General features: G+C 71.1%; 10 non-coding genes across 10 annotated transcripts; 8 read left to right on the top strand and 2 right to left on the bottom strand.

Moving 5' to 3' along the window:
- Positions 1-874: 874 nt before the first annotated feature.
- Positions 875-945, bottom strand: TRNAG-GCC (transfer RNA glycine (anticodon GCC)). Its single transcript has one exon. It is a non-coding gene; the product is annotated as a tRNA-Gly (tRNA).
- Positions 946-3109: 2164 nt separating this feature from the next.
- On the top strand, positions 3110-3181 carry TRNAD-GUC (transfer RNA aspartic acid (anticodon GUC)). Its single transcript has one exon. It is a non-coding gene; the product is annotated as a tRNA-Asp (tRNA).
- Positions 3182-3814: 633 nt separating this feature from the next.
- TRNAG-UCC (transfer RNA glycine (anticodon UCC)) lies at positions 3815-3886 on the top strand. Its single transcript has one exon. It is a non-coding gene; the product is annotated as a tRNA-Gly (tRNA).
- A 318-nt stretch (positions 3887-4204) lies between these two features.
- TRNAE-CUC (transfer RNA glutamic acid (anticodon CUC)) lies at positions 4205-4276 on the top strand. The gene has a single exon. It is a non-coding gene; the product is annotated as a tRNA-Glu (tRNA).
- Positions 4277-9070: 4794 nt separating this feature from the next.
- On the top strand, positions 9071-9142 carry TRNAG-UCC (transfer RNA glycine (anticodon UCC)). The gene has a single exon. It is a non-coding gene; the product is annotated as a tRNA-Gly (tRNA).
- A 318-nt stretch (positions 9143-9460) lies between these two features.
- On the top strand, positions 9461-9532 carry TRNAE-CUC (transfer RNA glutamic acid (anticodon CUC)). The gene has a single exon. It is a non-coding gene; the product is annotated as a tRNA-Glu (tRNA).
- A 3291-nt stretch (positions 9533-12823) lies between these two features.
- TRNAL-CAG (transfer RNA leucine (anticodon CAG)) lies at positions 12824-12906 on the bottom strand. The gene has a single exon. It is a non-coding gene; the product is annotated as a tRNA-Leu (tRNA).
- Positions 12907-13622: 716 nt separating this feature from the next.
- On the top strand, positions 13623-13694 carry TRNAD-GUC (transfer RNA aspartic acid (anticodon GUC)). Its single transcript has one exon. It is a non-coding gene; the product is annotated as a tRNA-Asp (tRNA).
- A 633-nt stretch (positions 13695-14327) lies between these two features.
- Positions 14328-14399, top strand: TRNAG-UCC (transfer RNA glycine (anticodon UCC)). The gene has a single exon. It is a non-coding gene; the product is annotated as a tRNA-Gly (tRNA).
- A 318-nt stretch (positions 14400-14717) lies between these two features.
- TRNAE-CUC (transfer RNA glutamic acid (anticodon CUC)) lies at positions 14718-14789 on the top strand. Its single transcript has one exon. It is a non-coding gene; the product is annotated as a tRNA-Glu (tRNA).
- The last annotated feature ends 605 nt before the right edge of the window (positions 14790-15394 follow it).

Below are 15394 nucleotides of genomic sequence, written 5' to 3'. Positions count from 1 at the left end.
GGAGAGGGGAGCGGCATACGCTGGCGTTTCACCGTGGGCTCTCTCCGCACGGGAGGGAACCGACCCTCCCGGTCCCCGTCGCGGGCCACGCCACCACGGATTTGGTAGCACGTTCCAATCCCCGCCTCATCTCTGAGCTCTGCGTCCCGATTGACGCCTCGATCCCTGCATGCGGTTCTCCGCCCTACTCTGTGCCGGCTCGGCCCTCGTCAAGTAGCGGCTCCGGCTCCTTGTGCCCACACAGGACCTCCAGGGCAAGGGCGGAGCTGCCCAGCCGCTTAGGGCAGGTCTCGGGGGCGACAGGTCGACGGGACTCAGAGGGCAGAGTCTCAGGCGTGGAGCCTCCCGTGCAGTGGGTTGGGAGGGGCCCGGCCCTGGGCACTGGGGGCGGTGTGTGGGGCGCGTGGCAGGGCTGGAGTCGGGTGTCTGTTCTGGAGGCTGGCATCCCAAGCAGCCTAGGGCCAGGGCGTGAGCCCCCAACGGGGGCCGGCATCTGTCCAGCAGCCGGAAGGCGGGAGGAGTCGTGGAAGGGTGCTAGGGCCAGCCGCGCGTTGGCGATGGTTGGTTGTGAGAGCAGGGTGTGGGGAGGCGAAGCGGCGGGGCTTGGCGGCTCAGTGGCCGGCCGGCAGAGCGGCGAGGTCGGAAGTGCAGCGCGTGGGCCCGAAGTGGGTATCAGGAGAGGCAGAGGCTAGGAAGGAGGCAGGGGTGCGAGAGCTGAGGCACTGGCGCTGGGCTAGGCGGGGTTCGGCGGCCAGGGGGGCTGGGGAGCGCGTGTGCCAAGAGTGCTGGTGCAAGGCTGGCCAGAGAGGAGCCCGAGGGAGCGGCTTGCGCAGAGGCACTGCTGGGGCTGCCCAAGCAAAAGGGGAGCAGGAGCTGCATGGGCCGGGAATCGAACCCGGGCCTCCCGCGTGGCAGGCGAGAATTCTACCACTGAACCACCCATGCACCGTCGGCGGGCGCCGCCAGGAGCCGCCACAGGCCCACAGGCTGATCACCACGAGCTGCTCCGTTGCAGCCGCTTTCCGTGGAGCAGGGCGACCACGCGCAAGCAGAAGGAGCTGCTCCACGCGCCTCTAGGGCCCAGGCTGCTTGGCAAGCTGCCTAGAGTTGAGGATGGGCGGAATGGTTGGCTGGGGTGGGGTTGGAGGGGGTGTGGTGTGGTGTGGTGTGGTGGTGGTTGGCCTTGGATGGGTGGGTGGGGTTTGGGAGGGAGACACACACACACACACACACACACACACGAGAGAGAGAGAGAGAGAGAGAGCGAGCTAGAGAGCAAGAGGCAGGCAGACAGAGAAAGAGAGAGAAGCACAGAGCTTCAGCTCCTGCTGGGTTGTTGTCTGCATCCCAGGGCACGGGGAAGGAGGGGCGCTGGAGCCCAGAGAGAGCCAGGATGCAGCCGGCCAGACCCGGCCCTCTGCCCAGGTCCCCGTCAGAGCAGGTGACTCGGGGCGGTCCCCGTGGTGGTGGGCTCGGGTGTGAGCCACGGCTGCAACAGGAGCACCGGCTGAAGGCGGGTGTGTGGCCGGCCGCCACGCTGGGTGGGGCGCGCCTGCCCATGGAGCCCCCCGCCCCGCCCCTGGGGAGGCGGTGGGTCGTGGAGGAGAGCCAACGTGTGCAGCTGGGTGACCGCAGGGCGCCTGGGCCTTCGGCCGGCCACCAACCACTGCCCCGGGTGGTTTTCCCGACTCGTGGCCTCTGTGCCTCCTGAGGCAGCTGTGCTGAGGCCGAGAGAGGCGGGAGCACGGGGTCAGCCAAGGGCTCCGAGGAGCAGGATCCCGGGCAGCGCGCTGTCCCGAGCAGGCAGACAGGCTGGCAGGCGGGAGGCGGGAGGCGGGAGTGCGCGGCGAGGGCGAGGAGGTGGGACGCGGCCGAAGTGCGCTGCTCTCGGTGGGCTGGCTGCAGACAGGTGTTTAGGGGACGCTCGGGAGGACTCTGGGCGGGCCGCCCGTCGGTTCAGCGCTCTGGGGCTGGCAGGTGGCGGGGAGAGGTGGAGGAGATCTGGGGACTGGGGCTGGGAGGCGGAGGGCCGTGAATGTGCGGAAGGTAGCGGCAGAGGGTGGCGGCAGAGGAGCGGAGGAGCCAGGAAGACTCGGAGGCAGGTGGGTCCCGAGAAGCGGTGTGGTGGGGAGAGGTGGGCGGGAGTGCCTGCGCGCTGGCCAGTTGGAGCGGGGTCCCTGTGGCGAGTCCCACGTGTGGGCCGGGCCGGCAAGGCGGGGTCTCGCTCGCGACGGCTGGAGAGCCGGAGCGGCGAGCGGCGTGTTGCACGACGGGCGCGAGGCTGGCCCGGGCGTGCCAAAAAGGCGTGCTTGTCAGGAGTGGGATTCGAACCCACGCCTCCAGGGGAGACTGCGACCTGAACGCAGCGCCTTAGACCGCTCGGCCATCCTGACGGCGGGCCGGGTGGCGCGGCCGTTCCCTTGGCTGGGGGAGCGCGCCAGGGACTGCGGCCTTGGTCCGTCGCGCCGCCTGGGCCCTGGGCTGCGGGGCCAGGGCGCAGGCCGCGGGGCGCGCGGGTTGCGCGGTTCCCGGGGCAGCTCCGCGCGGTTCCCGGGGCTTGCAGGGCGCCGCTGCCCGGTTCTGGAGGCCGCACGGGGCACCCGGCAGCACCCCCCGGGACGCATCCCAGACGGGCCGCCCGCTCCTTCCAGTTCGCAGCGCTGCCCCCGCCCTCGTTGTGCCCCGCCCACCGGGTCGTCGTGGTCTTCCTCCTCCTCCTCCTCTCCCTCTGGGTTTTCCTGGGGGTGCTCTTCCTCCTCTTCCTCGCTGTGCCCCTCCGCTGGCTCTTCTCCCCTCTCCTCTTGCTGCTGCTGCTGCTGCTGCTGCTGCTCTTCCTCATCTTCATCCTCCTCCCTGGCTTCCCCTGGGTCCTCCGGTTGGTTGGCTCTATGCTCCTGGAAGCTAGCATGTTGTGGTCCCGGGCCGGGGAGTCCACGTGGGGCTGAAGGCACTAGGTTGCGGGGACCGGGGCCTGGGCACTGGGGACGGGTGGCGGTTGGCCCTGGAGCCGGTGTGTGGGCGGTGGAGGGCAGGGGTCGGGTGCGGGCGGGCGGGCGGGCGGGCGGGCGGACGCAGAGGGGTCGAGGGGACCCGAGGGTGGCCGCCGCCGTCCTCGTTAGTATAGTGGTGAGTATCCCCGCCTGTCACGCGGGAGACCGGGGTTCGATTCCCCGACGGGGAGGCAAGCCGCCCTTTTTGGCCAGGCCCCGCACGCCGGCCCCCGCACGCGGAGCACCAGGGACCGTGTGGCCTGCGGGCCCCGGACACGCACCCGTGTTGGGCGCACAGGGCGCGGCGCGCGCGAGGAGTTTTCGCTCGCCCACGGTCGGTCGCCACCGACCGACAGGGCTTGGTGCGCTTGGTGCGCTAGGTGCGCTAGGTGCGCTGGGTGAGGGGGCGCGGACGAGCCGGGGAGCGAGCCTGCGGGTGCGGTCGGTCGCCTGGCCGTCGGACCTCTGGTGCACGAGGGCTTGGACGAGCCAGCTGAGGGCGGACGCGGAGACGGATACGGATACGGACGCGCGCGCCGCCGGGGCTCCGCTGGATCCGGAGGCCGGTTCCCAGGAGTAAGGAGACCGGGAGGCGCTGGGCGGAGGCGGGCGCGTGCGCAGACGGAGAAGCGGCTGGCGTGCGTGTGGATGCGCGAGGGCGCGCGCGTGGATCGGGCAGGCGTGCTGGGCTTGGCCGGCGGGGCGCCGGGCGGCCTTGGGGTGGCAGCGGGGAAGTGCGGGCGAGGCGCGCCGTCGGGGCACGGGGGCGGCGGGGCGCTCCGGGCAAGCCGGGCGGCGCGTGGCCAGGCCGGCCTCGGCGGGAGGCGTTGGTGGTATAGTGGTGAGCATAGCTGCCTTCCAAGCAGTTGACCCGGGTTCGATTCCCGGCCAACGCAGCGCGCCCACCTTTTGGCAGAGGCGGTGGTCGTGGCGCGCGCCCGGCCGCCCAGGTGGGGTGGACTCGGCTGAGCGCGGCGGGGCAGGGCGTGCGCGGGGGCCAGGAGACGGAGGCGCGCCGTGTGTTTTTGAGGTCAGGGCGGATGGCGGGCGGGGGCCCGTCGGCCGGCCCGGGCAGGACAGCCGGGGGGTTGGCCGTGGAAGTAGCGCGACAGGCCAGGCGCTGCTGCTGCTGCTGCTGCTGCTGCTGCTGCCCATTGGCACCCAGGCGCCGGCTGCAGCAGGCAGAGGCCCAGGCCAGACGCGCAGCCCGACGCTCCCTGGTGGTCTAGTGGTTAGGATTCGGCGCTCTCACCGCCGCGGCCCGGGTTCGATTCCCGGTCAGGGAAGCCTTTCTTCTTCCTCGGAGGGCCGGCGTGTGTGCTCTGCCTCCCGCAGTACAGCCCGCCCACTTTTGCACAACCACGCAGCCAACTGCTTGTGCAATGGGGCAACGCACACTGCGCCCCAGCCCCAGCCCCGGCCCCGGCCCAAGCTCTGTGCCTCTGCCTCCGCGGCCGCCCTCAGCTGCTGTCCTTTTCGCCAGCTGCGCCACCTCAGGACCTTCGGCCGCTCCCCACCTCCAGGCTGCTCGCTGTCCCCCTGCTCCCGCGCCTCCCCTGCCAGCCTTTCTGCGACACTCCTGGGCAGCCGGAACACCCCCAACCCAGACGTGGGCACGCGCGCACCAACACACATCCACCCGCACACCCAGGATGCCACAATTCCGGAACAGCCGCACCCCACTCCACACACAGGGACCGGTGCCTGCACGCACTCGGCCTCACGTCCTCACTCACGACATCACCGCCGCCGGCACCACGCACAGGAACGCGTGTGCTTCTGCGTGCGCGCGCACACACACACTCACACACACACAGACACACACACAGAGAGACACAGAGGGCACGCCTTCTCTCCCTGCCCGTTGGGCCAGGTGCCAGGTGCCGCGTGCCATGGCCTCCGTGGGTCTGAGAGTCACCAAGCAGCCCAGGGTGCAGTTGCTTTGGTTTTCCCACCGTGAGCCGATCCAGGCTCCCAGGTGGGCTCGGGGCTTGAACACGTGGGAGCTGTCCCAGAGGGGCCCTGCACTTGGCACCCCTCCCCGCCTCCACCCCCCAGGATGCAGGATGCAGGATGCAGGATGCAGGATGCAGGATGCAGATGCGAGACCAGCAGGCTGGAGAGGGCCGGCAAGCTGGAGCCCTGGGCAATGCCGGCGGCTGGCCATAGGTGAGGGAGCCTCCTCCTCCGGGAGGAGGTGGGAGAGGGCTTGCGGACAGCCCGAGAGCCGAGATGACAGCCAGCCAGTGTGTGGGGACAAGGTGGAGGAGAGGGGAGCGGCATACGCTGGCGTTTCACCGTGGGCTCTCTCCGCACGGGAGGGAACCGACCCTCCCGGTCCCCGTCGCGGGCCACGCCACCACGGATTTGGTAGCACGTTCCAATCCCCGCCTCATCTCTGAGCTCTGCGTCCCGATTGACGCCTCGATCCCTGCATGCGGTTCTCCGCCCTACTCTGTGCCGGCTCGGCCCTCGTCAAGTAGCGGCTCCGGCTCCTTGTGCCCACACAGGACCTCCAGGGCAAGGGCGGAGCTGCCCAGCCGCTTAGGGCAGGTCTCGGGGGCGACAGGTCGACGGGACTCAGAGGGCAGAGTCTCAGGCGTGGAGCCTCCCGTGCAGTGGGTTGGGAGGGGCCCGGCCCTGGGCACTGGGGGCGGTGTGTGGGGCGCGTGGCAGGGCTGGAGTCGGGTGTCTGTTCTGGAGGCTGGCATCCCAAGCAGCCTAGGGCCAGGGCGTGAGCCCCCAACGGGGGCCGGCATCTGTCCAGCAGCCGGAAGGCGGGAGGAGTCGTGGAAGGGTGCTAGGGCCAGCCGCGCGTTGGCGATGGTTGGTTGTGAGAGCAGGGTGTGGGGAGGCGAAGCGGCGGGGCTTGGCGGCTCAGTGGCCGGCCGGCAGAGCGGCGAGGTCGGAAGTGCAGCGCGTGGGCCCGAAGTGGGTATCAGGAGAGGCAGAGGCTAGGAAGGAGGCAGGGGTGCGAGAGCTGAGGCACTGGCGCTGGGCTAGGCGGGGTTCGGCGGCCAGGGGGGCTGGGGAGCGCGTGTGCCAAGAGTGCTGGTGCAAGGCTGGCCAGAGAGGAGCCCGAGGGAGCGGCTTGCGCAGAGGCACTGCTGGGGCTGCCCAAGCAAAAGGGGAGCAGGAGCTGCATGGGCCGGGAATCGAACCCAGGCCTCCCGCGTGGCAGGCGAGAATTCTACCACTGAACCACCCATGCACCGTCGGCGGGCGCCGCCAGGAGCCGCCACAGGCCCACAGGCTGATCACCACGAGCTGCTCCGTTGCAGCCGCTTTCCGTGGAGCAGGGCGACCACGCGCAAGCAGAAGGAGCTGCTCCACGCGCCTCTAGGGCCCAGGCTGCTTGGCAAGCTGCCTAGAGTTGAGGATGGGCGGAATGGTTGGCTGGGGTGGGGTTGGAGGGGGTGTGGTGTGGTGTGGTGTGGTGGTGGTTGGCCTTGGATGGGTGGGTGGGGTTTGGGAGGGAGACACACACACACACACACACACACACACACACACGAGAGAGAGAGAGAGAGAGAGAGCGAGCTAGAGAGCAAGAGGCAGGCAGACAGAGAAAGAGAGAGAAGCACAGAGCTTCAGCTCCTGCTGGGTTGTTGTCTGCATCCCAGGGCACGGGGAAGGAGGGGCGCTGGAGCCCAGAGAGAGCCAGGATGCAGCCGGCCAGACCCGGCCCTCTGCCCAGGTCCCCGTCAGAGCAGGTGACTCGGGGCGGTCCCCGTGGTGGTGGGCTCGGGTGTGAGCCACGGCTGCAACAGGAGCACCGGCTGAAGGCGGGTGTGTGGCCGGCCGCCACGCTGGGTGGGGCGCGCCTGCCCATGGAGCCCCCCGCCCCGCCCCTGGGGAGGCGGTGGGTCGTGGAGGAGAGCCAACGTGTGCAGCTGGGTGACCGCAGGGCGCCTGGGCCTTCGGCCGGCCACCAACCACTGCCCCGGGTGGTTTTCCCGACTCGTGGCCTCTGTGCCTCCTGAGGCAGCTGTGCTGAGGCCGAGAGAGGCGGGAGCACGGGGTCAGCCAAGGGCTCCGAGGAGCAGGATCCCGGGCAGCGCGCTGTCCCGAGCAGGCAGACAGGCTGGCAGGCGGGAGGCGGGAGGCGGGAGTGCGCGGCGAGGGCGAGGAGGTGGGACGCGGCCGAAGTGCGCTGCTCTCGGTGGGCTGGCTGCAGACAGGTGTTTAGGGGACGCTCGGGAGGACTCTGGGCGGGCCGCCCGTCGGTTCAGCGCTCTGGGGCTGGCAGGTGGCGGGGAGAGGTGGAGGAGATCTGGGGACTGGGGCTGGGAGGCGGAGGGCCGTGAATGTGCGGAAGGTAGCGGCAGAGGGTGGCGGCAGAGGAGCGGAGGAGCCAGGAAGACTCGGAGGCAGGTGGGTCCCGAGAAGCGGTGTGGTGGGGAGAGGTGGGCGGGAGTGCCTGCGCGCTGGCCAGTTGGAGCGGGGTCCCTGTGGCGAGTCCCACGTGTGGGCCGGGCCGGCAAGGCGGGGTCTCGCTCGCGACGGCTGGAAAGCCGGAGCGGCGAGCGGCGTGTTGCACGACGGGCGCGAGGCTGGCCCGGGCGTGCCAAAAAGGCGTGCTTGTCAGGAGTGGGATTCGAACCCACGCCTCCAGGGGAGACTGCGACCTGAACGCAGCGCCTTAGACCGCTCGGCCATCCTGACGGCGGGCCGGGTGGCGCGGCCGTTCCCTTGGCTGGGGGAGCGCGCCAGGGACTGCGGCCTTGGTCCGTCGCGCCGCCTGGGCCCTGGGCTGCGGGGCCAGGGCGCAGGCCGCGGGGCGCGCGGGTTGCGCGGTTCCCGGGGCAGCTCCGCGCGGTTCCCGGGGCTTGCAGGGCGCCGCTGCCCGGTTCTGGAGGCCGCACGGGGCACCCGGCAGCACCCCCCGGGACGCATCCCAGACGGGCCGCCCGCTCCTTCCAGTTCGCAGCGCTGCCCCCGCCCTCGTTGTGCCCCGCCCACCGGGTCGTCGTGGTCTTCCTCCTCCTCCTCCTCTCCCTCTGGGTTTTCCTGGGGGTGCTCTTCCTCCTCTTCCTCGCTGTGCCCCTCCGCTGGCTCTTCTCCCCTCTCCTCTTGCTGCTGCTGCTGCTGCTGCTGCTGCTCTTCCTCATCTTCATCCTCCTCCCTGGCTTCCCCTGGGTCCTCCGGTTGGTTGGCTCTATGCTCCTGGAAGCTAGCATGTTGTGGTCCCGGGCCGGGGAGTCCACGTGGGGCTGAAGGCACTAGGTTGCGGGGACCGGGGCCTGGGCACTGGGGACGGGTGGCGGTTGGCCCTGGAGCCGGTGTGTGGGCGGTGGAGGGCAGGGGTCGGGTGCGGGCGGGCGGGCGGGCGGGCGGACGCAGAGGGGTCGAGGGGACCCGAGGGTGGCCGCCGCCGTCCTCGTTAGTATAGTGGTGAGTATCCCCGCCGCGCGCGGGAGACCGGGGTTCGATTCCCCGACGGGGAGGCAAGCCGCCCTTTTTGGCCAGGCCCCGCACGCCGGCCCCCGCACGCGGAGCACCAGGGACCGTGTGGCCTGCGGGCCCCGGACACGCACCCGTGTTGGGCGCACAGGGCGCGGCGCGCGCGAGGAGTTTTCGCTCGCCCACGGTCGGTCGCCACCGACCGACAGGGCTTGGTGCGCTTGGTGCGCTAGGTGCGCTAGGTGCGCTGGGTGAGGGGGCGCGGACGAGCCGGGGAGCGAGCCTGCGGGTGCGGTCGGTCGCCTGGCCGTCGGACCTCTGGTGCACGAGGGCTTGGACGAGCCAGCTGAGGGCGGACGCGGAGACGGATACGGATACGGACGCGCGCGCCGCCGGGGCTCCGCTGGATCCGGAGGCCGGTTCCCAGGAGTAAGGAGACCGGGAGGCGCTGGGCGGAGGCGGGCGCGTGCGCAGACGGAGAAGCGGCTGGCGTGCGTGTGGATGCGCGAGGGCGCGCGCGTGGATCGGGCAGGCGTGCTGGGCTTGGCCGGCGGGGCGCCGGGCGGCCTTGGGGTGGCAGCGGGGAAGTGCGGGCGAGGCGTGCCGTCGGGGCACGGGGGCGGCGGGGCGCTCCGGGCAAGCCGGGCGGCGCGTGGCCAGGCCGGCCTCGGCGGGAGGCGTTGGTGGTATAGTGGTGAGCATAGCTGCCTTCCAAGCAGTTGACCCGGGTTCGATTCCCGGCCAACGCAGCGCGCCCACCTTTTGGCAGAGGCGGTGGTCGTGGCGCGCGCCCGGCCGCCCAGGTGGGGTGGACTCGGCTGAGCGCGGCGGGGCAGGGCGTGCGCGGGGGCCAGGAGACGGAGGCGCGCCGTGTGTTTTTGAGGTCAGGGCGGATGGCGGGCGGGGGCCCGTCGGCCGGCCCGGGCAGGACAGCCGGGGGGTTGGCCGTGGAAGTAGCGCGACAGGCCAGGCGCTGCTGCTGCTGCTGCTGCTGCTGCTGCTGCCCATTGGCACCCAGGCGCCGGCTGCAGCAGGCAGAGGCCCAGGCCAGACGCGCAGCCCGACGCTCCCTGGTGGTCTAGTGGTTAGGATTCGGCGCTCTCACCGCCGCGGCCCGGGTTCGATTCCCGGTCAGGGAAGCCTTTCTTCTTCCTCGGAGGGCCGGCGTGTGTGCTCTGCCTCCCGCAGTACAGCCCGCCCACTTTTGCACAACCACGCAGCCAACTGCTTGTGCAATGGGGCAACGCACACTGCGCCCCAGCCCCAGCCCCGGCCCCGGCCCAAGCTCTGTGCCTCTGCCTCCGCGGCCGCCCTCAGCTGCTGTCCTTTTCGCCAGCTGCGCCACCTCAGGACCTTCGGCCGCTCCCCACCTCCAGGCTGCTCGCTGTCCCCCTGCTCCCGCGCCTCCCCTGCCAGCCTTTCTGCGACACTCCTGGGCAGCCGGAACACCCCCAACCCAGACGTGGGCACGCGCGCACCAACACACATCCACCCGCACACCCAGGATGCCACAATTCCGGAACAGCCGCACCCCACTCCACACACAGGGACCGGTGCCTGCACGCACTCGGCCTCACGTCCTCACTCACGACATCACCGCCGCCGGCACCACGCACAGGAACGCGTGTGCTTCTGCGTGCGCGCGCACACACACACTCACACACACACAGACACACACACAGAGAGACACAGAGGGCACGCCTTCTCTCCCTGCCCGTTGGGCCAGGTGCCAGGTGCCGCGTGCCATGGCCTCCGTGGGTCTGAGAGTCACCAAGCAGCCCAGGGTGCAGTTGCTTTGGTTTTCCCACCGTGAGCCGATCCAGGCTCCCAGGTGGGCTCGGGGCTTGAACACGTGGGAGCTGTCCCAGAGGGGCCCTGCACTTGGCACCCCTCCCCGCCTCCACCCCCCAGGATGCAGGATGCAGGATGCAGGATGCAGGATGCAGATGCGAGACCAGCAGGCTGGAGAGGGCCGGCAAGCTGGAGCCCTGGGCAATGCCGGCGGCTGGCCATAGGTGAGGGAGCCTCCTCCTCCGGGAGGAGGTGGGAGAGGGCTTGCGGACAGCCCGAGAGCCGAGATGACAGCCAGCCAGTGTGTGGGGACAAGGTGGAGGAGAGGGGAGCGGCATACGCTGGCGTTTCACCGTGGGCTCTCTCCGCACGGGAGGGAACCGACCCTCCCGGTCCCCGTCGCGGGCCACGCCACCACGGATTTGGTAGCACGTTCCAATCCCCGCCTCATCTCTGAGCTCTGCGTCCCGATTGACGCCTCGATCCCTGCATGCGGTTCTCCGCCCTACTCTGTGCCGGCTCGGCCCTCGTCAAGTAGCGGCTCCGGCTCCTTGTGCCCACACAGGACCTCCAGGGCAAGGGCGGAGCTGCCCAGCCGCTTAGGGCAGGTCTCGGGGGCGACAGGTCGACGGGACTCAGAGGGCAGAGTCTCAGGCGTGGAGCCTCCCGTGCAGTGGGTTGGGAGGGGCCCGGCCCTGGGCACTGGGGGCGGTGTGTGGGGCGCGTGGCAGGGCTGGAGTCGGGTGTCTGTTCTGGAGGCTGGCATCCCAAGCAGCCTAGGGCCAGGGCGTGAGCCCCCAACGGGGGCCGGCATCTGTCCAGCAGCCGGAAGGCGGGAGGAGTCGTGGAAGGGTGCTAGGGCCAGCCGCGCGTTGGCGATGGTTGGTTGTGAGAGCAGGGTGTGGGGAGGCGAAGCGGCGGGGCTTGGCGGCTCAGTGGCCGGCCGGCAGAGCGGCGAGGTCGGAAGTGCAGCGCGTGGGCCCGAAGTGGGTATCAGGAGAGGCAGAGGCTAGGAAGGAGGCAGGGGTGCGAGAGCTGAGGCACTGGCGCTGGGCTAGGCGGGGTTCGGCGGCCAGGGGGGCTGGGGAGCGCGTGTGCCAAGAGTGCTGGTGCAAGGCTGGCCAGAGAGGAGCCCGAGGGAGCGGCTTGCGCAGAGGCACTGCTGGGGCTGCCCAAGCAAAAGGGGAGCAGGAGCTGCATGGGCCGGGAATCGAACCCAGGCCTCCCGCGTGGCAGGCGAGAATTCTACCACTGAACCACCCATGCACCGTCGGCGGGCGCCGCCAGGAGCCGCCACAGGCCCACAGGCTGATCACCACGAGCTGCTCCGTTGCAGCCGCTTTCCGTGGAGCAGGGCGACCACGCGCAAGCAGAAGGAGCTGCTCCACGCGCCTCTAGGGCCCAGGCTGCTTGGCAAGCTGCCTAGAGTTGAGGATGGGCGGAATGGTTGGCTGGGGTGGGGTTGGAGGGGGTGTGGTGTGGTGTGGTGTGGTGGTGGTTGGCCTTGGATGGGTGGGTGGGGTTTGGGAGGGAGACACACACACACACACACACACACACACACACACGAGAGAGAGAGAGAGAGAGAGAGAGCGAGCTAGAGAGCAAGAGGCAGGCAGACAGAGAAAGAGAGAGAAGCACAGAGCTTCAGCTCCTGCTGGGTTGTTGTCTGCATCCCAGGGCACGGGGAAGGAGGGGCGCTGGAGCCCAGAGAGAGCCAGGATGCAGCCGGCCAGACCCGGCCCTCTGCCCAGGTCCCCGTCAGAGCAGGTGACTCGGGGCGGTCCCCGTGGTGGTGGGCTCGGGTGTGAGCCACGGCTGCAACAGGAGCACCGGCTGAAGGCGGGTGTGTGGCCGGCCGCCACGCTGGGTGGGGCGCGCCTGCCCATGGAGCCCCCCGCCCCGCCCCTGGGGAGGCGGTGGGTCGTGGAGGAGAGCCAACGTGTGCAGCTGGGTGACCGCAGGGCGCCTGGGCCTTCGGCCGGCCACCAACCACTGCCCCGGGTGGTTTTCCCGACTCGTGGCCTCTGTGCCTCCTGAGGCAGCTGTGCTGAGGCCGAGAGAGGCGGGAGCACGGGGTCAGCCAAGGGCTCCGAGGAGCAGGATCCCGGGCAGCGCGCTGTCCCGAGCAGGCAGACAGGCTGGCAGGCGGGAGGCGGGAGGCGGGAGTGCGCGGCGAGGGCGAGGAGGTGGGACGCGGCCGAAGTGCGCTGCTCTCGGTGGGCTGGCTGCAGACAGGTGTTTAGGGGACGCTCGGGAGGACTCTGGGCGGGCCGCCCGTCGGTTCAGCGCTCTGGGGCTGGCAGGTGGCGGGGAGAGGTGGAGGAGATCTGGGGACTGGGGCTGGGAGGCGGAGGGCCGTGAATGTGCGGAAGGTAGCGGCAGAGGGTGGCGGCAGAGGAGCGGAGGAGCCAGGAAGACTCGGAGGCAGGTGGGTCCCGAGAAGCGGTGTGGTGGGGAGAGGTGGGCGGGAGTGCCTGCGCGCTGGCCAGTTGGAGCGGGGTCCCTGTGGCGAGTCCCACGTGTGGGCCGGGCCGGCAAGGCGGGGTCTCGCTCGCGACGGCTGGAAAGCCGGAGCGGCGAGCGGCGTGTTGCACGACGGGCGCGAGGCTGGCCCGGGCGTGCCAAAAAGGCGTGCTTGTCAGGAGTGGGATTCGAACCCACGCCTCCAGGGGAGACTGCGACCTGAACGCAGCGCCTTAGACCGCTCGGCCATCCTGACGGCGGGCCGGGTGGCGCGGCCGTTCCCTTGGCTGGGGGAGCGCGCCAGGGACTGCGGCCTTGGTCCGTCGCGCCGCCTGGGCCCTGGGCTGCGGGGCCAGGGCGCAGGCCGCGGGGCGCGCGGGTTGCGCGGTTCCCGGGGCAGCTCCGCGCGGTTCCCGGGGCTTGCAGGGCGCCGCTGCCCGGTTCTGGAGGCCGCACGGGGCACCCGGCAGCACCCCCCGGGACGCATCCCAGACGGGCCGCCCGCTCCTTCCAGTTCGCAGCGCTGCCCCCGCCCTCGTTGTGCCCCGCCCACCGGGTCGTCGTGGTCTTCCTCCTCCTCCTCCTCTCCCTCTGGGTTTTCCTGGGGGTGCTCTTCCTCCTCTTCCTCGCTGTGCCCCTCCGCTGGCTCTTCTCCCCTCTCCTCTTGCTGCTGCTGCTGCTGCTGCTGCTGCTCTTCCTCATCTTCATCCTCCTCCCTGGCTTCCCCTGGGTCCTCCGGTTGGTTGGCTCTATGCTCCTGGAAGCTAGCATGTTGTGGTCCCGGGCCGGGGAGTCCACGTGGGGCTGAAGGCACTAGGTTGCGGGGACCGGGGCCTGGGCACTGGGGACGGGTGGCGGTTGGCCCTGGAGCCGGTGTGTGGGCGGTGGAGGGCAGGGGTCGGGTGCGGGCGGGCGGGCGGGCGGGCGGGCGGACGCAGAGGGGTCGAGGGGACCCGAGGGTGGCCGCCGCCGTCCTCGTTAGTATAGTGGTGAGTATCCCCGCCTGTCACGCGGGAGACCGGGGTTCGATTCCCCGACGGGGAGGCAAGCCGCCCTTTTTGGCCAGGCCCCGCACGCCGGCCCCCGCACGCGGAGCACCAGGGACCGTGTGGCCTGCGGGCCCCGGACACGCACCCGTGTTGGGCGCACAGGGCGCGGCGCGCGCGAGGAGTTTTCGCTCGCCCACGGTCGGTCGCCACCGACCGACAGGGCTTGGTGCGCTTGGTGCGCTAGGTGCGCTAGGTGCGCTGGGTGAGGGGGCGCGGACGAGCCGGGGAGCGAGCCTGCGGGTGCGGTCGGTCGCCTGGCCGTCGGACCTCTGGTGCACGAGGGCTTGGACGAGCCAGCTGAGGGCGGACGCGGAGACGGATACGGATACGGACGCGCGCGCCGCCGGGGCTCCGCTGGATCCGGAGGCCGGTTCCCAGGAGTAAGGAGACCGGGAGGCGCTGGGCGGAGGCGGGCGCGTGCGCAGACGGAGAAGCGGCTGGCGTGCGTGTGGATGCGCGAGGGCGCGCGCGTGGATCGGGCAGGCGTGCTGGGCTTGGCCGGCGGGGCGCCGGGCGGCCTTGGGGTGGCAGCGGGGAAGTGCGGGCGAGGCGCGCCGTCGGGGCACGGGGGCGGCGGGGCGCTCCGGGCAAGCCGGGCGGCGCGTGGCCAGGCCGGCCTCGGCGGGAGGCGTTGGTGGTATAGTGGTGAGCATAGCTGCCTTCCAAGCAGTTGACCCGGGTTCGATTCCCGGCCAACGCAGCGCGCCCACCTTTTGGCAGAGGCGGTGGTCGTGGCGCGCGCCCGGCCGCCCAGGTGGGGTGGACTCGGCTGAGCGCGGCGGGGCAGGGCGTGCGCGGGGGCCAGGAGACGGAGGCGCGCCGTGTGTTTTTGAGGTCAGGGCGGATGGCGGGCGGGGGCCCGTCGGCCGGCCCGGGCAGGACAGCCGGGGGGTTGGCCGTGGAAGTAGCGCGACAGGCCAGGCGCTGCTGCTGCTGCTGCTGCTGCTGCTGCTGCCCATTGGCACCCAGGCGCCGGCTGCAGCAGGCAGAGGCCCAGGCCAGACGCGCAGCCCGACGCTCCCTGGTGGTCTAGTGGTTAGGATTCGGCGCTCTCACCGCCGCGGCCCGGGTTCGATTCCCGGTCAGGGAAGCCTTTCTTCTTCCTCGGAGGGCCGGCGTGTGTGCTCTGCCTCCCGCAGTACAGCCCGCCCACTTTTGCACAACCACGCAGCCAACTGCTTGTGCAATGGGGCAACGCACACTGCGCCCCAGCCCCAGCCCCGGCCCCGGCCCAAGCTCTGTGCCTCTGCCTCCGCGGCCGCCCTCAGCTGCTGTCCTTTTCGCCAGCTGCGCCACCTCAGGACCTTCGGCCGCTCCCCACCTCCAGGCTGCTCGCTGTCCCCCTGCTCCCGCGCCTCCCCTGCCAGCCTTTCTGCGACACTCCTGGGCAGCCGGAACACCCCCAACCCAGACGTGGGCACGCGCGCACCAACACACATCCACCCGCACACCCAGGATGCCACAATTCCGGAACAGCCGCACCCCACTCCACACACAGGGACCGGTGCCTGCACGCACTCGGCCTCACGTCCTCACTCACGACATCACCGCCGCCGGCACCACGCACAGGAACGCGTGTGCTTCTGCGTGCGCGCGCACACACACACTCACACACACACAGACACACACACAGAGAGACACAGAGGGCACGCCTTCTCTCCCTGCCCGTTGGGCCAGGTGCCAGGTGCCGCGTGC

This window comes from Oryctolagus cuniculus, chromosome 7 (assembly GCF_964237555.1).
Source record: "Oryctolagus cuniculus chromosome 7, mOryCun1.1, whole genome shotgun sequence".
Lineage (NCBI taxonomy): Eukaryota > Metazoa > Chordata > Mammalia > Lagomorpha > Leporidae > Oryctolagus > Oryctolagus cuniculus.
Note: the sequence above shows the minus strand (reverse complement) of the source record. Positions and strands in the feature narration are given on the sequence as shown.